At 45.5% G+C, this 21,600-nt stretch overlaps 1 protein-coding gene across 2 annotated transcripts in view; it reads left to right on the top strand.

Moving 5' to 3' along the window:
- Positions 1 to 21,600, top strand: part of CAMK1D (calcium/calmodulin dependent protein kinase ID) — a 262,311-nt gene that overhangs the window by 78,069 nt on the left and 162,642 nt on the right. The window lies entirely within an intron of this gene.

Raw genomic sequence — 21,600 nt, 5'->3', positions numbered from 1 at the left:
TCCCAGCTGGGCATTTTTACCTTAAGAAGGGATTGTTGGAAAGTACGATAGATAGAACCACTGGGGGATCAGGCCTACATTTCTTGTAAGCTACAAGCTTTCTCTGACTCCATTAGGAAGTTTGAATGCATTTTAAGAAGGGAATCAAAAGAAAAGGAGGTGTTGACTGGGGCATAGTATGGTGGAGAAGCTGGAACAAGCCCCACTGGTGTTGAGATTTCATACCCAGGCAGTAATTTCAAGTGGCACAATCTAGCACTTTAAAACAAATGCTGTCTTGGTAGAACAGGCAGTTTTGCCTGTCGTAAGGACTGCCTTGCCTGGATCTGCCTTGAAGGATGGAGTACAGAGAAATCTTTGGGGGTCGCTTCTTGCTTTTGTTTTTTCCCTCGTTTTTCCTGTTCACTGGCAAGCTGTTTCACAGGACAACAGGAAGCAGAAGCTCGGGTTGAGCCGTCCAAGCTGCACTGGCAAAGTATCAAAGGGATGGAAAATACCTTATAGATCTGCTCGGTCTGCTGCCTACTGGGCATTAGGAGTTAGCTGCAATGAGAGAGATTTGCCCATTTCTCTCTCCTGATGTTTCGTACTTAGATATTGCCAGTTCAACTTAGGATGTCTTTGTATTTACTCTAAAAATAGTTCCTTTTTGCTAATAGCCCCAGTGGAGAATATGTATGTGCCACCAAGGAAAACCCACCTCCTTACCACCTTAGAAAAACAAAAAAACAGCTGCTTCTCTCAGCTGAGGAGGTGGAAATCAGCCAGTTGCATTATTCAGACACACTGCAATGAATTCTTCTCTGATAAGCAGATGTTGGGCATAGCTTTAAAACAGAAAAGGTGAGGCGAATCCCGAGATGCTGTTGCTAGGCTGCAGAGGTACCTCTAGTTGTCCTGCTTTAGTTTCAGGTAAGAATACTAAGTCTGATCTTTAGTATACACCTCTCCTAATGATTATGTATTATACCAGAGCATTGGGCTGGTATACTTCACTCTAAGGAGTGAGAATCCTTAAGTAGGCATGTACTTGGCTAGCTGATCCCAAAGTTAGTGCAAATAGGTGGAGGAGATGATAAGTATTAACTTGATTTCCTGAAAGGGAAGTACAGAGAAGGAATTCAGAGCTCATGAAAATGCCTCCGCTTGCCCTTCTAGTCTATCCATGGAGCTTGCTAAAGCTCTGGCTTTCACCTGAGAAGACAAATGTCCACGACTAGGCTTAACTCTGCTGTGACATGAAATATCCCTGACCTTTTCAGAGGATGCTCTGTAGTAGACTTGAGTTCTCTGTCCTGCATTTGGGTGGGTGGTAAATGGTTTCTTCATCCTGGGGAGGCCTTATCTTCTGGCGGTTGTCAAGCAGGGACAAGTGCTATAGTGTATCTGCATGAAAGAAACCGCACCTGTCATGGGGTCATGCTTCTGTGCCATCTTCCACCTCAAGCGAAGCTCGCTGCATTAGGCAGTTTCCTTTTGTGAGGTGGGGTGCACCTTGAATGACACACAGGAATTGTTGGGAACTCCAGGGCTAAAAGCAAGAGGTGCTTTGGCATAAGATTAATCTCTCCAGATGGAGCTAGACTAAGGTGACATCCTTAGCAGATGGGGACACAAGAAGAAACTGTAACCCCCCTCTCCCCCCTACCCCCTACCTTGGATTAAATTATACAACTGCTCCTGAGATGGAGGAACAAATCCCAGAATCCATGCATGTCTTTTGCATCTGTATATGATCATAGAAACGTAGGGCTGAGGTGGACCTTGAAGTTTTCTACTCCATCCCCATGCTCAAGGCAGTCATCCTGTCTAAACCATCTGAGATAAATGTTGGTCAGACTTTCACTTAAAACCTTCCAGTGACAGATTCGACAGCCATTATCTCTCCCAGTGCTTAGCTAGCACTATACATGGAAGATTCTTCCTGGTGTCTGACATAAATCTCTGTTGTTGCAGTTTAAGCCCCTTACTTGTTCTGTCTTTTGTGGATCAAAAAACAGTGATCACTCTGCTCTGTCTTCTGTTCTCCAGATGAAATAACCCCAGTTTTTCCAGAGTCTTTCTGCCAACCCTTGAGGATCTGGCAGGCTGCACTACCTCGTATATCATGCATTTGAGTAGATCATGGTATGACTTTTCTATTTAAGGTGGGTTTTATAGGCAGTGGAATCTAATGTCAAGAGCAGGGATCTGGGAACTAGCACTCCTGTTTATATTCCTGCCTCTGGCACTGACTCTCTCTGTGACCTTAAGTTTTTGATGGCTTAACTTGCCCAGTTATAGTTTGTGAAACCCAATTATTTGTTGCCTCTGAAACACACTGAGATCCTTGAATGCAGTGCTCTATGTACAGTGTCCTTGTGCATCCTTCACTTATGTCAGCAGTCCCTTTGACCTCGCTGGCTGGACCTCAAGTGCAAACTTATTACATGTTCTTCTAAATGCTCTGTTTTTCTGAGATTTCCTTTAGAGCTGTTGGATGTCATACCCCAGCCATTACAAGGAGAGCGTGCTTGTATACTGTAGAAAGCTGGTGGCCTATATGGAATTCTTGGGCATATATGTATGGTCTTTACCTGTTAGATGCTTTCTGGCTTTGGGCTTCTGTGCTTCTGCTGCCCGAAAATCACACATTTTACAAATGATGCCGTGCTACCAGTTGAGTTTGCAGCCAGCCAGCCACTCTGATTTTTTTTCTGTGCAGGCTGGGATGAATCATACATGCTCAATCACTGTATTTTTCCAGCTCAAGCCGGCAAATCTTTTCTTAAAAAGAAAAGGATGGAAGAGCTGTTAAGTGACATTAGGTCTGTCTTTACATTTCTTCACACTAGCAACCTGAGCGGCATTCTTTCAAAATGGGCATTTTTGTTTCTATTGGAATCCATGGCAAAATTTCCCGTTGACTTGAATGGCGGGGGCAGAGCAGGCCCTTGAAATTACAATATGAGAAGTGAAAAATGGCTCGGCTCAGCTAGTCTGGTAAGTTCTACCTGACAAAGGCCCGTGGCCCTGTTTCAGCAAGCGTGGACTTAAATTTAAACAGTGAGTCGCCCTTATGAAGTCAGTCGGTCCACTCACAGGCTGCTGAACCGGGACCTACAAGGCTGCTTCAAATGAGGACAAAAATCCACTTAGGCATTTGTGTTCAGCACTATATCATGAGTAGCAGAGCTGGCCTTAGGGAACATGGTGCTCTGGGTGAACTTATATTTTGGCAGCCCCTCCTAAGCCAGTGGTGCTGCTAGAAGCAGAGGCAGGCAAGGGCATGGGGCGCAGCGCAGCAGGGAGGTGGAGCGGCATGATGCGCCACGCAGTCAGGCAGACAGTGCTGCTGCTGTGTGGGAGCAGGGTGGGTGAACTGGAACAGGAACCATCCCATGCACATGTGCCCAGTCCAGCTCTTCTGACCAGCAGCTAGAGGTGGGGGTGGGCTGGGTACTGCTTCTCCTGCCTGGGGCAGGGATTAGCTGGGGCGGGGTGGGATGGGGGGGAAAGTCCTGCTCTGAATGCAGGCTCCTCACGCGTGTGTGCACACGTGTGTGTGTTTGGCGCCTTCCTGACTACAGCACCCTGGGCAGTCGCCCATCCATAAGGCTGGCTCTGACAAGAGGGAATCCCTCCATGTCCCCACCAGTGCCTGGGTTGTGTGCTGGGGCATGAGGATTGCCTGCTTGTGTAATTGCTCTGCTAATGATACATGATGGCACACAGTGCAGAATGCTGGCCAGAGTTACAGACTTGCTGTACTTTGCTCTGTCAAAAATCAGGTTTCACATCAGAACCTAGACTGCTCTGTTTTAGGTCATGCAGGGATTCAGTTGTTTACAGCAAGAGTAGGCACCTTTTCTGGCTGTGGGCCTAAAATGACCCACCCCACAGAAGGCACCTCTGGCTCACAAATACTGCCGAAGCCCCACATTTGAAAGCTAGATCCAAAAGTCCCATGGGCTGGATCTGGTCTTCAGGCCATACATTGCCGACTTCTGTACTAATGGGAGGTGTGAACTGCTACATACCAAACTGGGGTAAGGGAAGACAGATGCTCACCATTTAGTTAGGCACCAAAGCTATCTCCAGAGCCCAGGGGAGTTACCAGGAAGATGCTCACAGGCTTCATAGCGCTCTGGATCTGGCCTGGAATACCTCGCACTGTCTAGAACTGTTGGATTCTCGAGAATGCAGGGTTTTTTTTGCCACTGGAGTCCTCTTGCCATTGCGGAGTGGGTTAGAGGATGGCAGGCCAGGGGTCACTTCTTTCTTTCTTTTTAATATAGCCAGCCACTTGGAGTGGGTGGATGAACTGCACAGATCCAGTCTTCTACTGCTGCAATTGGTGAGGGTTCGATAAAGGATCTGGCCTCATGTTTCCTGTCTCCTTTTTTTCCGTTCACATCTCTGCAGGGCCAAGTGTATCTTGTCTGCTGCGCTGGGGCTTGAGCCAAGGATCTCTAGAGCCAACAGCATGAACTGCTTTAGCTTGAGTTCAGGCTCCCTGGTTAAGGCTATAACCAATCCCTGTTGCACACTGCAGCCCTGAAGCACATGCTCACATGGGGTGATAAACTCACTTGAATACTAAATGAAAGAAACCCTTGATAAAATGCAGGATGTGGGAGTTTCATATCCTTCAAATTGCTTCTGCCTTTAAAGCAAGCAGGTAAATGAAATTCACTCGGCAGCTTGTGTAGAATAGTGAAACATTCTTCCATGTATGGTAATTGGGCAGGTGTGAACGTGTTGAAAGATGAATCTGCTGTTAGGCAGGTTCTCGTAGGGGGTAGGTGGTGTGAAAAGAAATGTTAGACTCCAAAGAATCACCAATTTGAGGCTCTATTTCAATTGAAACAAAAACATTCTTTCTCTTTTTAAAATGCTGCGATGGAGGGAAAAGCTGCCTGATGTTCCTCTTGCTCGGTAATGTAAATCTGGAGTAACTGTGTGCCAGGCTATGAACTTAAATCTGCATAAAACCACTGCAGATGTGGAGATTCAGGCCCACTGAGTTCAGCAGCAGACAGACAGAAGAGCAAAAAATTAACCCCCCCACCCCCCCCCAAAAAAAACCCAAAACCAAAAACACCTGCATAGAACAGTGCTCAGACAGATGTGTTTCTTAACAGTGTTTTGAAACACATACCATATGCTCAGCTAGCCATAGTACTTCAGGTAGTTCCCACCAGGGATACTTCCAATTTCTTATCAACTAGTTAATTATTTTGCCCCCTGCTTCCCCCCCCCTCCCCCCCCAAATTTAGGAAAGGCTTTTATATTTCTTAACACAGATTCTGCTTCTGCCAAATTTCAAGCATCAGCCATTTTTTCTGTAACATAAACACCCTTCCAAAACCTTCCCCTCAAAAGCAAGCAAGCAACAAGACGGTGGTTAAAATGTTCTCAGAATTTGGAAATGCGCGGGGAGGAGAATACTGCTCTTTCAAAAACCTCCAAAGACTTTAATCCAAGGAATAACTTTCTCGGGAAGTTGTGAGCTTGTCAGAACACAGGTTAGAAGGAATCTGCTGTGTATCCTTGATAACATTATTCAGCGCATTTCAATAACATACAGGGCCCCCGGTTTGCACATGGGACATGCACAACGGAAGGACCTCAAAGAGCTTAGAGTAATTCAGATGGATCCAAGCTCCATCCCAGTTCCCAGCAGGCTTTATTCACACTGAAAACTCCTCATAAGTCCTGTAGAAAATATCAGTCTAAAATCCACCTCCATGCTAAAAACAAGAGGTGCTTTGCAGTCTCTTTTGACCGGCAGTTCAGGTTAAACCATTGCTCGGACTAAACCTTTATCTCCCAGTCCTTAACAACTCTCTTTAGGAGTTCTCTGTCTTAGCTCATCTCCCATGAGGTTGTCTACACAGGAGCACTTGGGGAAAGTGAATCTGAATGAACTTTTAAAGCAGATTAGTTTAACCGTATTAAGAGCTAAACCCAGAAAAGGGCTTGGGCACTAAAACAGACTGAGGTAAACATTAGACATCCACACCCAAAATTGTGACCCAAACCATCATTGTTTAGCTCCTGCCTTATCCTGGAAGTGTTTGAAATTACTTTGTTCCTCCCAGTCGGACTTTAAAATTCTCCAGGCACCAGCTGTTCTGTTTGTGCCCACACGCAGACCGAAGCTACTAGGCACCAACTCTTGCCTAAGCCAGATCAGATCTAGGGACCAGGCAGAGCAGCATCCAAGTCCCCTGGGAGGCCTGATCCAGCGTGTATGCTCAGGGTCCCTGAGAAAGTACCATTTGGCCTGCTTTCTTTTTAAAAGCATTAGCAGTGGTGTGTGATAGCTGCCAGGAGGGCAGTGCCCAGGGCACGGGAGACCTGAGTTCTGAGCCTCCCTCGGTTCGAGGGGACTCGACTCCAGATCTGCCATCTACCAGTCGAGTGCCCTAACCATCAGGGTGTGGGTTTGCCTGGGTAGGATGCTTGACTCCCCTCTTGTCACTGGGCAGAAAGGAAAGCAAGCCATATGGGACCGGGAAGACAAAGAAAAAGAGGGAGCACAGCTCTGTCATCGGTTAGTTTGGGCACTCAACAGATCAGGACGTGGGGAGTCTAGGGTTTTTGTTACAAAAAATAATTGGATAAAAGTAAGAAATAATACAAGGAGCAAAGACTGGGACCCAGCACTACACCTGCTCCCTGATGAGTACACTAACCACTAGCTTACGGAGCTACGTTCCTGCGTGCATGCTGTCTCTCTCAGACACCGTAACTCCCTCACTCTCGAGTTCACGGTGGCTGGACAGTGCCCCTTGTCGTATCATGAAGGGCGAGGGTATTCTCCTGGGAGACAGGAGACAGGGGTTTGTACCTACTCAGGCTGAAGAGAACATTAAACCCAAGTCTCCCGTTTCCTGGGTGAATGCTTTAGTCTGACTATAAAGGGGGGTGATAGTGGCATTGGATGATCTTTGCTCCATTCTTTCAAACACCACTGTTCAGCTCTGGCCCTCAAGAGTGGTCCTAGGGTTTGATTCCTGCGTGCATGGAGTAGGGTTGCAGTATTGTAGCTAGGGCAGGTCTGAGAGGTAAGGCTTCTGTATACTTGGGAGAGTAGTTGGACAAGCTTTTGAACATCAGGTGCCCTTCCTCAGGTCTTTAGATCCCTTCAGACCCGAGGAAGCACACCCGATGCCCAAAAGCTTCTTCAGCAGCTCTCCCAACTATGCAGTTGGTCCAGTAAAGATATCACAAAAAAGTCTTGCTCCTTAGTGGATGGAAGCATCTACTTGCAACTCTGATTCAGGTGGCCAAGCTGGAGAGGGGCTGAAGTTTGGACACTCTCCTTTGCTTAGTCTTCCCTTTTGGCTAACTCTAGATAGACTTTTTTTTCTTCATCATCCTTCTGAAGCACCTGAACCTCTCCTGGCATTGGTTAGGGAGCCAGAGGACCAACTCGGGGTTCTGGATTCCACTCTGGGAGACAGATGAATGACAGTAAGGTGGTGTAGCATTTAATCCTTTATTGCAGTGCTTCTCAACCTTTTTTCTCCCAGGACCCATTTGTAAACCTCAGTGGTCAGTCCTGACCCAGTGCCCCTCATGCCCGACCCACTACCCCCAGGCTCCAGCCCCCCAGTGTGTGGGGCAGGGGGTGGGTGTGTGGGGCAGGGAAACTCTGCCAGGGAAAAGCCACGGTTTCCCATGATTTTCTTTGTTGAAGGAGAATCCTTTTTTAAAGTTTGTTCACGACCCTGTCATATATTCTTGCGACCCACTTTTGGGTTGCAACCCATGGGTTGAGACATGCTGCTGTATAGGATCTGGCCCTAAACACACGTGTAGTCATCCTTATTCAGAATTGAAGTGGCCTTAATTTCATTTTTTAATTCTGAATAAGAGTGTTCATATGGGGGTTTAATGGAGTTTAAACATCTATGTTTGGTTGGGCCACTTAACACCGATTCAAATAAATGCTCCTGAGTGTCTCTATATATAAGAGACACGATTTCTTGTACTTTATTTTATTGGTCCAGCTATATAGTTGAGAGAGCTGTTGGACGAGCCTTCAAGTGCCCTTCCTCAGGTTCCTTGGACAGACTTCTCCATGCAGCCCGTCTATATGGGCCACCACTGCCTGGCTTAGCCAGCACTTACAGCCCTGCAGTTCCCAGCAGGGTTGGGCGGCAGCATAACCCTATCCAGTTACAAGGCTGTCTTTGTGACTGGTGTAATGCTTTCGTACAGTAGTAAATATTTGACTGCTAAAGGTCCTGTTTCTGAAGCAGTGCCAGTCTGATGAATTGGGAGGTTGACAAAGTCTGGCAATAGATACTGTAGATAGACAATGGAGGCTCTGTGTGCACAGACTGGGCCTTAAAAGTGTTGTCTAACCCCTTCCGTCACCGTTACCGTCTAACCCCTACCGTCATCCAAGGTAATTGGTGCTCTTCTCCTTTAAGGACATGAATAACATGCTTGGGAAAAAAATAAACCAAAAACTTGGCATCTCAGTCTGTCAGGTAAAATTATTTCTCTGAAACTTTGCTTACCCTATAGACAAAACAAAGTTTTTTCAATGAATAATGATGAGATGATACGCTGCCTCAGCAAGAAACGGAGAGACAGCTGGTGGTTATGTTAAGTAATCACTTCCAGAGAAAGCTTTTATGTAGATTTACTTGTTAAAACCTGGCCTGTGCACGCTCTTGCTGTTTTGCTGTAGTGACATTGGGCTCGCTGCCTATTGACTTAGCTCACAGATGAGTGCAAATTCAGGCCAGCTCCTACCCCAACCTCCTCTGCGGACCCCGGAGGCTCTAACTGCGGTGTACGTGCGAGGACAAGACCCTGTCTGCATCACAGGAAAACACGACCAGCTTCATGGCAACGTGGGAAGGTGGCTCATGGCTGGGGCTGCAGCATGGCCAGAAATTCTTAATTATCCTGTTGCCGTTTCTTATCTGTACTGATGTAGTACCCAGGAGGCAGACATGCCCCAGAGTCCTTAGGGCAGGGGTGGGCAAAATGTGGCCCACGGGCCAGATGCAGCCCGCCAGGCCATTCTATCCGACCCGCGGGGCCCCTAAAAAAATTAGAAAATTAATATATATCTGCCCCTTGCTGCCTGGCATGTGGCCCTTGATGGCTTGCCAAAACTCAGTAAGCGGCCCGCTGCCTGAAATAATTGCCGTCCCCTGCCTTAGGGCATTGATGCACGTGCTCCTGGGGGGGGGGCTTTAATTAAAGCGGCTCTGAGAGCATGGGGATGCCAGTACATGAGATGCTGGAGTGTGTTGGAGCATGGTAATTACCACTCAATTAATTGAGCCTCCTCCGACGTACTGTAATTACAGAGCGTTGGAGCAGCCTTGCTGCTCGTGTATAGGCACCCTTAGTGTTTGGTCCTGCACAGAATAAAAAGAGTGCTTACAGTGTAAGTAGCATTATACACATGGGCCTGCTAGGCCCCCCTGTCTCAGTGTGCCTATATGTAAAATGTGATGCTGAGCCCCTTTGCACAGTGTTTTAGCAGCTTTGGATTGGAAAGTGCTTTAAGAGAAAAGTCTTGTTAGATGGATCGACCAACTCAAGACCCACGTAAAAGTGAGGACCAGGAGTCTGTGCATGCTGTCCCAGCCCTATCTGAGACCTAGCAAGGATGAGAATACTGGCTTACAGGGAACAAAGATGCAACATTATCATGGGATACTAGCTCAGCTTTCAGATGTTTCTGTTGACTGATCATGGGAAAGAGGCAGAACCTCGCTGGTAATTTCAGCCCCTGTGTTCCTTGCACACCCAAATCCCCCATTCACTTCTGCAGGGAGCTTTGGGCAGAGCAGGGAGTCAGGATTTGCTCTGACAGGGCCTTCGCAAAGAAAACACAGAGAACCATGTTTGGAGGCGAAGGGAGATGTGTATAGAAGTGCTGCCACCTTTGCTGTCCCTTGGGTCAGTAGGAGCCATCAACAGGCTTGTGATCTAGGATGATTCATCCCCTGCAAAGCCTCTATCACATTTCCCTTGCAAGGACAATATGAAGTTTGCCCTTGTGTGGACATCCCCTGTGGAAGGACTGAGTGAGCATGCTGGTCTGGATTCTGCCTGGTGCTGAGGGCCAGGTTTGCAAGGGGGGTTGGGATTCTTAAGGCTGTTACTAGGTATGTGCCTGATCTGCCTAGGGGCTTCGGAAACCTCCACTGTGTGTCTAGCAGCAACTTCAGGTGCCTGAATACCTTTGCAAACCTGGCCAGGAGTGCAGCAGCCTGAGTGCAGCATGGGGGGGACAGAGAGGAAAAGTTTGGCAATGGGAATAGCTGTAAAGTGGGTGATGTCGGGGAGCCCGCCCTCCCCTGCAAATCAGATAATGTATGAAGGTGGGCAGTGCTTGCTCACAGCTATTGTAAATTTGGGATTGCTCCTATTTCCAGAGTGGCAGAGTGGGTGAGTAATAGGGGGTGTATGTATAACAGTTACTATAAAAGGAATCTAAGCCTCACGCTCCATGGCATAAATTGATCAACTGTGGGAGTTGGCAAGGCATTCTCCTCTGGCAAGGTACAGCACAATCCTTCTTCCTCCAAGAGGAGGCTTGAGAGGACGACGATATGGTATGGTGATACCTCTACTCCATGCAACAGAACTTGGTGGGCTAGATTCATCAGCGCCCTTTGCAATGGCGAGGCTAATAATGGGACCCAGGACAGGTGTTAAATATTATTCTGGGGAATATTTTTGAGGCAGGGACCACTACGCCCAGCTGAAGTTGGATCCACTGCTGTCCAGCTTCTTAGCCATGTCCAGGTTTGAGGGCAGGCTTAGCACGGAATAGGAGCAATCCCTGCAGAGCCCTGCCAGATGAGAGGGGCCAAATTAATGCAGATCTTGGGGTCAAAACCTGCAAGGACCCCTGCAAGCTTCTGGGCAGGGTTGATGGAAACAGCGTGGATTCCTGTCCTAAGCACCAGCACGAGGAGGAATCTGACTCTCTGTATGCCTGTGGGACGCTGCGTCTCTTGCAGTGGCACTGTTGTTAATTCAGTGCTTCTTCAGCATCCCTCCCTTACTGCATATGAATTATTTCTCATCTGCTGGTGTCTTTACCTGCAGAAGAGAAATTATTTGCTAAGGACAGTATAAAATAATCACACGGTAAAAAAAATCCCCATATGGTTTCTGAGTAACACAGATGTTAACTGTAAATAGACATAGAGAAAGATATTGGGGCTTCTGACAGTCCTAAAATGAGAGAAAAATCCTGCTTAAAATAGTAAACACACATACAATCCTTATCTCCTCTCTGATTCAAAGGGTGGCAACTGGTTTCATCTACATACAATGCATTCAGTAGCTGCCTTAGTAATATTATGTGTCTGGCTATATAGCTTAATCCCCGCCCCCCATATTGTATACACCTGGGCTTTTGGGTTTATTTAAATGTTACTAAGTGTGATGAGCCATTTTCACTGTCATTGTTAGAAGGTACTGTACTTTTTTTTTTTCCTCATTGGTTTATTGAACCTCCATTACATAACTGTTCTTTTTCAAGGTCAACTTAAACCCTGACTCAACTGAAAAATGGCATATCCTGAGAGAAGGGGTAGGTCAGGGGCCATTAAGGCATCACAGCTCGGAGTGATAGCTTGAATAACAATTTGGCATGTTGCGGTAACAGCTGCTTTCAGAAATAGTAATTTTAAGGTGTTTGCAGATTCGGGGCATGGATTTTGCAACCTTAGCTAAAGTGTCCTTTCTGTGCCAAATGCATGTTTTGTGTAGACACAGCTGTATGTACAGGTCTGAATCCCAAGGCACTGAATAAAGAACTTTTTTAAGGTTGTAGCCGAAGGATAAGAAATTTGCAACAAGTATTTTTCACCCTGGAAACCATGTACTTCATTTCCATGGTACTAATATCAATTTAGACTTACTATTGGCTATCATATAAGGGGAAATGTCACCATATTGTCCTGTATAACACACACCCTCCCCCCTGACTAAGATACACACTTTGTTTTCAGATGGTGGAATGAAAAAAAACCCGATTCTTCACTGCCTGAAAGATCGTAACTGCCTTGTACTCGATCCTGATAGAACGTGCTACAGGGTTAATGGAGCAGCCACCCTCTTGTGCACCTGGACTGCAGCTGCCACCAAATTTCATAGCCAACCAGTGAATACATGAAAACACAAGCAGTAAAGGGGGAACAACCACCTGTGGCTGCTTTATTAACCCCCTAGCTGCTGGCCATTGATCATTCCTCCTTCAGCAGCAGTGTTTGCAGCAGCAGTGTCTGCCTTGGTAGCAGCTTGAGGGTGTCCCTTTAACAAAATGAAATGGGGAGAAAGAAAATAACCCTGCATGTGCTGGGCAGGGGCCAGCACAGTTAGCACACAGGATTGCTTAGTGGCTGGCCCTATTTTCTCAGTAAAGGCACACATGCTCCAATTTCTAGTAGCTGATTTTAAGAAGAAAAGGTGTGTGATATGCAAGAAAACAGTGGTGAACGTATATAAGGACTTTTGAATAAGGGCCTTGTTACACGGTAAAGTTAGGTGGCTTCTGGAGCTCTTGACCCCTGGATTGGCTGCATGTTAACACCTTTTAAGTGGTTTAAAGCACTTATTATTCAGTTTAGTTACAGCGCTGCAGGGCCAGATGATCTCCAATCTGCCTAATTTTGTTCCTGTTTCATTATCATTTGGCCACTTCCCACAGCCATTCCACCCAAGTTGAAGTCCTCTAGTATCCCAGAATGCAGCGGCCCCTCCTGACTCAGGGTGAATGGGAATGTCATGGTATAGCGTGGCTGAGCATGGTGCCTCACCCCCCCAGGGATGTCGGGCAGAGAAAGTGCTGCAGCCCCTGAGTGCCCATCAGCCATAATGCAGCCTGGCAGTGCGGGTGGCAGGCATAGCCTTAGCTCTGGAGAGAAAAGGATCGAGCCTCTCAGAGCACGTGAGCTCCAGGGCCTCTCTGGTTTCACTGACACATCAGCATTGTGCTTAAGCCCTGACAGCCCTGCTCTCAGCACAGAGCTGCCTCAGCTCGACAACACCAGAGAGCCCCGGGGAAGCAGCTTGGTACCGTAGAGCTGCAGCAGCTCTGTGCTGAGAGCAGGGCTGCCAGGGCTTTAGCTGAGCGACTGCATCAGTTTTAGGAGACCAGAGAGCCACAGGGAAGCTGCTCCCCAGGTCTCTCCGGTCTCCCCACACCTTGCAGGTTGGTAGACCCACTCTCTGCCCGGCGGGAGCAGCAGGCTGGTCCTGCTCCTAGTCCTGCCCCTGCTCTCCAAGCCTCTTGTGACAAATCACAGCAGTGCAGGTGAAGGATAGTCAGAGCAGGTTTATCTCCCTACCGATAAGTGACTGCTCCACTAAGCCAAACAACCTAAACCAGTTAACATTTGTTTGACTTACAGCATAAGGTCTAACAAGGTCTTAAGTTCTTCTTGCTTGGTAAGCAGGCAAGCATCATAGCTTGCAGGTTGCCTTGGTCATTTTTAACACTGTTAATGCTTCAGAGTCACATTATTTGCAACTGCACCATCTCACTTAGCAATGATGCAGACTGTAGAGGGTAAGGTGGCCCAGGACTGATGAACTTGCTAGAGAGCTCTAAGTCCAGTCAGAATCTGACCTTGTGCTGGGAGCTGAAGTGTCCGGGTAAGCAAGAATGGATGGTTGCAGAGTCCAAATAAAGGCTCCATTGATTCTCTTGGGTTGCTCTATCAAGCCACTGGAGCTCCAGCTGTGCAACAGACACAAATTTGGTTCATCTTTTCTTGGCTTTTGGAAAGAACAAGGAGGATTGGTGGGTTATCACAAGCATATTCCACCCTGAAATTGCTGAGAGTGAAGTTTAACTACATGCAGCAAATCCTGATTAATGTAGAAAGCATTGATGCACATTTCCAAATAGATCAGAGTTGACAGGAAGAAAATGCCAAGTATTTTAGCAACTGTTCAAGAAATCAGAAGTGAGATTTCCACACCACATTATTTTACAATTGCATTTTTCTACTCAGGTACAGCACAGAGCTTTGCAAACAAGTGGCTGACATGTAGTTTATCCTTAAAACTGGTGAAATGAGGTTAGAAGCAGTGCTGAGTTAGATTCTGTTTGGTCACATCAGTATAAATCTAGAATAATGCAGAAGGAGCCAGTGAAGTTGTTCTCAAGGCCTTGTCATGTGTTGCACTTAGGATGCCTTAACTGCGCTTAAGGCACCAGTGGCCACACATTCAACCAATAAAACATGCTAAATGCCATCGTGGCGTAGCAAAGTTAGCACTTTTCACAAGAGGAGTATGTCCAGATGATATTAAGTAACATGTGTTCAGCTACTGTGGGACCGAGATAATAGGAGTGGTCCTTATTGACTCCAGTGTGGTGTGGGGGCTCAGACTGGCAACTGTTTGTTAGGGTCCAGCCCCGGCAAATAGCTGTTTGTCAGTCACAGCTGGCTTCACGTCTGCTCTGACTGTCATAAGCATTACCGTGGGACTGCTCAGAACAAGTTCTAAGTCTTACTGGCCACGTCTGCATGGGACACTGACTGCGCTGCTGCTGCTGTGTTCATACAAGTACTAAATGACTGCGCAGTAACTGGAGTTACTGCACAGTAGTGTTGCCAAATGACTTTTTTGTAGTGCCGACTGCGCCGTAGTTCATTAGTACTGTGCAGTAGCGTTGCGTCATGTTTCCTGCCACATGACGCTACTGCGGGGTAGTAACGAGCTACTGTGCAGTCTCGTGCAGACGTGGCCAACTGTGATCTAAATGAAACCTGTGCTGTGTCCCATGTGGCAAGGCCCTCAGCTTTGCTAGCGTAACTGGTTAAATGAGGAGCCAGGTGGATAAGCACGAGATTAAGTCACTTGCAGGGGGTCTTAGGCTGAGGCAGTATTAGAGCTGTCAGTGAAACGCAGTCGCTCACGTTTCCTCTGCATTTACGTGTAAGTTTGTCCAAAGTTCGGATCCTCTGCTGTTCATGGGCCCTCTACAGTGGGTGCGTCTATGCGAGATACTGCTGTGCAGTAGCGTTGGCAGGCACTAACTGTGATGTGACACTACTGCGTAGTAATGCCGGTTACTGCGCAGTCATTTAGTACTTGTTTATGCAAGTACTAAATGACTGGACAGTAACAACTGCACAGTCTGCCACTCATGTAGATGCGGCCATTGATGAGTAGGACATGTAAAACTGCATTTGCCAAAATGAAACAAAGTCTACTATGTTTCCTTCTTGTTATACACTCTCGCTAGAGAACCACCCTTTCAAAGGGCTTCGCAATAAGAAAAGCTGTGTGATGCCATGAAATATGATACATATGCTTAGGCTTAGATCCAGGGCTGTACTCACTGCGTTTTCAATAGTGAGGAGAGATAAAGATGACATTATACTGCCATTGCTCATGCCCACAATCCTAATGAATCCCCATAGCAGCTTCTTTTTTGCACTGGCTACCAGCATCCCCTCCTGGATCTGCTCCCTTTCCCCACCTGCGCACCATGGTAGTGGGAGCTAAGATCATGTAGATACTGTCAAATTTGCACCTTATGTTGTAAAGCATTTGGAGTACAAAGTCATAAAGTATTTGGTATGGGATGTGCAATTCAGTGCCTGGTGAAGCTGAACTGGTCTACTTTGCCTTTCTATTTTTGAGTTTCCTTTAACTATGTTGTTCTTGATAATACAATCTGGATTTTAAATTTGTAATAGCTCTTTAAAACAAAATCCATTAAAATGCATTAAAAAAAAGTAATTAGTATCATAGAAAAACACAGAGAGAGTGAAATAAAACTAAAATTCACTTTTGTCCTAAAGAGTTTGGACCAAAATCTGAACTCTGAAATAAACAGGGGAATGAATTTGATGAAATGTAATTACAAAGCATATGAATTGGCGAAATAAGATTGCCACAGGGTAATAGGCAATACAATTTGTATGCTGCTTTATAAGCAGTGGTGGCATAAATGTATTCTGCCAATCCATCATTTGTCGAAAGTAAAACGAGGTTGCACTTTTTCTCTGATTAAGGGCTTGAGCCAGTGTCCCATGAAAGCTTGAATGTGTAGTGGGTTTTAGACAGGACTACATTTGCACTAGACTCTACTTCAGTTTCTACTGCCAGCAGAAATCCAATAGCAAGCCCAGTATTTTCCAGAGATCTTGAAATGACTGTCCGATAAATGAGACCAGGATGTCGCCCATTATGATAATAGTGCTCCTTTGTAACCACATAATGTTCCCAATTTTGCAGTATTTGCCATTCAAAACTCCACTTGTTTTCAGCAAGAAGTATCTTTATTTGTTGAGCTGGTCTGCTGTACAATTTGAGCACCTAATGGTGGAGACAGTTTTATGTGGAATGAAAAATGGCTTGTTTTGATTTTTGCTTGATTTTATGTGGAAGGAGTTGACTTAAAATAGGACATTCTTAATCGAATCCTGGCATGTTCACACTAGGGAGTTGTGCTGATGTAACTAAATTGTATTCTAAACTAATTTAATTAAATCAGCAGCCACGCTGTGTAGACAAGACCTTTGACAAAGTAAAGATTAATATTCTCCTAAATTGTATCCATATTCCATTATTTCTGTATGCAGTTACCAAATATGTTGCCACTCAGTTCCTAAATCTTTGTCAGAGTTACAGAAGTCTGTGTGTTAGTTGTGTTTTAACTCGGACAGCCTATATAGATGGCCTATGAAATCACTGTCCAAAGGAAATGCTTTTACTTTGCCAGACAGTTTCTCAAATGAAAATTACAGAAAGTTACATCTAGCAGAGAGATTTGCTTTTGTGGGAGAGCAGGCCTAATAAATCAACACAAAAGTATTTAAAGGTGCTTTACAAAAGAACATTTTAAATTTTTAACTAATTTTACTTTTTTTTCTCAAAAATCACCATATGAAATAACTCTAATGAAGACTTTGAAAAGAAAGCATTAGCAAGCAAGCAGTGTTAAGTGTTTAATAGCTATATTGCTGAACCATAAGCAAGTGAATTTTGTGTAGTAGTGAGATATTCAAGGTATGTTAATACACACAAATGCAGACTGCTGCCTGTGACATCATGAGATCAGTCAAAAACCTTGGCCTTTTTTTGTTTTATTTCTAAAATCCAACACAAATCTAATAATCTAATTCTGAACTCCACTAAAGTCTTTGACTTCTGTGGCTTTGTTTAAAACCAACTGAACTGTGGTCCCTTTTGATGTCTGCCCTTGGACTGACACAGGGACTAAATTGGTGACTTCTGGAGTGAAAAGCATGAGCCTCCACAGCTACAGCTGAAGAGCCAAAGAGATGCGGCCCCCTCATGCCTTGCCTCGCCAGGGCACCAAGGGCAATGGTTAGAACCCACTGACACAGTTATTTAAAACATGCACATTGGCGTGAAACGCATACCTTATTTTTCATCTTTCTTTTAATTGCATTTTTCCGTACACTAAACATAAGATCCTAGTAAATATTTCTAGATTTTGCCAATATGTTAAGCTTAAGAAGCAAAACAAGCCTGTTACTCCCAGATTTGTTGTGAGCTCAGAAGTTCAAACTAGAAAATGACTGCTGTTCAAAGCTTTTCCTAGACAGAACATCCATCTAGGACAGCGCAGTGAGCTCATTTTTAAATTTTAATGTACTGTAGATGGTTCAGCACAAGGGTGCATATTTGGATTGATGCACAAAATTACATGCAATACCTGTTCTTCCCTTATTAAAATGGACTTTTTGGAGATAGATCCTATTATAACTACCTTTATGTTTACTGCCATCTAGGGAAAAATAAGGGAGGGGTAAAACTGATGAAGAATTTTGTGAAAATTAGTTTCTACTTTTTGTCACCTTTTTTTTGGCAGGAATGGGGGAAAAGCTTTATTAGGACTGCTGATGTTGTGTTAAACAGTGTTTGAATCTTAAAGGCACTTCAAGTTCATGTTCAGTACAAACATACTGTGTTTTTTAAAATACAGTATGCTCCCAGAATAAGATATATGCTTTGTTTTTGAAGGGCAGAATGAAGAAAGAAAGATATTTCCTTGTAAAAACTGAATGGCAGCAGCTAAGGAGCTGAGCCTGCTTCTTATTCTTTTCCCTGTGAATTTCATGCACAGTGGGCTGAGTGCGTATACACATGCGCTTTAGTGCTCATTAGCCTATTTTAATGCTCATTAAAGTGTCACTAAAAAATGGTGCTATTTAGTTAATGAACATTAAAATAAGTTAATGCGCGTTACATGCCACTTAAAAACCAGGGTGTTTATACACGTGATCTGGGAGTGGGACAGAGGCACTTTAATTAGAGTGACTCCGAGTGTTTGTCAAACAAGCTTTAGATAAAGCACCCCTGCAGCCATTTTCAAGCATGGGGATGCTGATACACAAGACATGGGAGGCTGCTGGAGCCCAGTAATTGCCACACTCCAGCAGACTTGGTTAATCAAATCTGCTCCAATGCGCTGGAATTTCAGCATGTTGGAGCAGCCTCCCTGTTCGTGTATAGGCACCCCATGCTCTTTAGTTAATGTGCATTAAGACAGGCTAATGCACATTTTCCTAGTACCTCACAATGGCATCTACACGTGCGCTTTAATGTTCATTAGCCTATTTCAGTGTTCATTTAAGTGTCACACAAAAGCCACGTTACTTAATGCACATTAAAATAGTCTAATGCACATTAAACATCACTTAAAAAGCATTCACTTTAGTTAATGTGCTTTAAGCCAGGCTAATATACATTTTCCTAGTACCTCACAAGGGAGGTACTAGATTTAATGTGCATTAACTAAAGTGCACTTTCACTTTTGCCCAGCAAAAACTTAAGCAGCAGGTTACTGTGTTTCTTTGCTTATGCTGCACACCCCAATTTCTACCAATTGGTTTTTCTACGTATAAGAAAATACAGTATTCCTCATGGGTTATAAAGTACTGGGGTTTACCCAGCATAAATGAACTCTCCTATGAACTGAATGTAAATAGAAGCCCAGTTCTTTACCCTGCTTCCATTGAAGTCAATGGAAATTATTCAGATGTAATGAGGCTTGGATGCCTTATGTGTTTAGCCTCGCAACTACTGCCTGTGTCAAGTAGTAGGAAGAAAAAATAAATTCTAGACTCAGGATCTATTAAATGGGCATGCAGAATTCCCTGCCAATCAGACTGACTTTGTAGCGTGCTTTAATTCTTCAGTATTTTAGCAACATACTGGTGAGAGAAAATATTTCCACATTTTGCTAAATGCAGTTTTTCAAGAATAAGAGGAGGCCCTACATATTCTCAGTATGTGATGAGCTTCTCCTCTCATTTTGGCTGGTTCTGCAACTTGACCTGTCCCATGAGGATTTTCTTCTTGGGTCTGTGGATTAGATTCTTCTCCCACACTAATTTCATACTCCAGAGCCAAAAGCGCAAGGCTCTACAGCTCTACTGATTGCTGTGGCTTTACTGCGGACTTATGCTGGCATAATCAAGACCAGAATTAGGTCTCAACTCTGCAGCACCTTACACTGGTTTAACTCCCAGGTCAAGAATCCGAACAAGACCTGGTGTGCCCCACCAGCTTCTCCCTTCAACCAGAGAATGGAAACCATGAGGAGCACTGAGAGATGGCTTCTGTGAAGGGACAGGGAACAGAGTTAGCATGTTATAGAGTGAGGAATTTTTCCTTCTGTCTGCCTGCCAGTGTTAGCTACACTCCCATCAGGAGCAGACGGAAACATGGACATTGTAAGAACAAGTCTCACTTAGCACAATCTGGACTGGATTGGAGTGGTGGATGGAGGTTGTTTCCCCCCTTGGCTTGGCTCTGGGATCAGGCAGGGATTTGACCTGCTGAATTTGTCTAAACTCCCCGCTCTTGTTAGAAGCATGTGCTTCTAATTTTCTTTCTTATGATGGCACTGTTTTCTTTCACTCTAACTTGAGCGCTGTTTTCGTAATAGTCACCTATATTTGGAATCACTCTGAATGCCTACTAGAATGAAAGGCTGATGTCAGTGTTTTGGCAGATTTTCAGTGTTTTCTCCTATAATTGAGTGTCAAATGCTGGTTCAAGCTGGGAACACCTATTTTACTTCAGTTTATTTTATTGCTCTTAAAGCAGCTGGCCTAGGGAGCTGGTAGTAGGATCATTGCGTGGTTTAATCAAGAGAGACAATGTAGGTCACATTCCAGTGAATCGGCATTCTTCATTACACACCCCTGGAAATCTGGTAAGGTTTAAGGAGTCGTTAAGCTTGAAGGATTCTACATTCACTGAAGCACATGTGGGCACCTTGACTAGGCACAGAAGTTGCACATAAACTGGTTTAAATGATCAGAAACCAGTTTAAACCCATAATGGAACAGAAGTTCAGTGCACTTAAACCGCTTACAAAATGGTTGAAACTGGTTTAAGATAAACCTGGTTGGATGTAGTATTAGACTTAACTGATTTAGGTCAAATGGGTTTATGGAACTTCTGTTCCAGACTTCCTCCCAGTTCAAGTTAACTCATAGTCCCCTAGCATCCCAGGATGCTTTGCAGCCCTGGGCCATGCTATCTGCTTCAGCGGAGCAGGGCTGGCTCCCTAGATGGAGGTCCCTCTATCACTGCTCCTGCTGGCAGAGAAGGGGTGAAGGGGAACCACAGCACTGGACCCCAGCTGGGGTCTGCCTGCACGAAGGGCACTGGGCTGGGCTGGGCTGGGCTGGGTGGGGGCCTAGCCATGACTCCTACTCTCCACTGGACCGGGGAGCAGGGAATAAGCAGGAAATAAGCCTCAGAGGCTCTGCCAGGGGCAGGGGATGCCCCCTGAGGCTGGGGTACCCTTACAGCCCTGGGCTAGAAGGACTGTTTTCCCCTGGGGGCGGGGGCTGCAGGGGTTCGGGGGAGTGCGCGTGGGGCAGCCAGTCAAGGATGAGCCCTGCTTGGCTGCACTTGGGTGCCTTCAGCAGTGGCCAGCAGGCTGGGAGGCCTGCTCTACTGCCTCCCAGTTACTGGTATGGGCCAGGTCTAGCTGCCTTTCCAGCTTCAGAAGTGAATGTCTGTTTACTCACTTCTCGGTTCAATCTGTGCAGTTGAGACTAGCCTGCAGAGATTGAATCCATTCGGCCTGGGGCTTTTTGACTGTCTTACTTAGGCCTTAAGGCCGGATTTTGGAAGGTAAGTAGTTGCCTGAAGGTTTATATAGGCACCAAATGGGATTTTCCAATGCAAATCAATGGTTAGATGCCAGGTTCCCCATTAAGTCCCCTGATTGAATGTGGCCTGACTCATTTAGGTGCTTCTTCTAGTTAGAAACAGCAAGGTGGGACTCCCCTCCGAGCTTTCTTTCTTGTCCATCACACATCACCAGTGAGCGATACTGACTGTTCCCTCTGCCTCCAGTCTGATTAGATCTTGTCTCTGGTAGTCTTTGGCCAGTCTGGAGCAGCAGCCAGCTGACTCCCAATCCCACATTTTTTCCAGTTCAGACTACACGTGGGAATTCGGGGTGGACTTGTGAGTGTTTTATAGTGCTCAGGGTGCACCTGGTACTTTGCATGCATTTAATAGTGTCTGTAGCCGAGATGATGTTTCTCATCCCGCATACCTTTTAGGGGAAGAATAATTTTCTCAGTGGGGTGCAAAGTGCAAAGACCA

Source organism: Alligator sinensis, unplaced genomic scaffold, assembly GCF_000455745.1.
Source record: "Alligator sinensis unplaced genomic scaffold, ASM45574v1 scaffold1216_1, whole genome shotgun sequence".
Classification (NCBI taxonomy): Eukaryota; Metazoa; Chordata; order Crocodylia; family Alligatoridae; genus Alligator; species Alligator sinensis.
The sequence above is the reverse complement of the archived record's forward strand: the minus strand, read 5'-3'. Positions and strand labels throughout refer to the sequence as shown.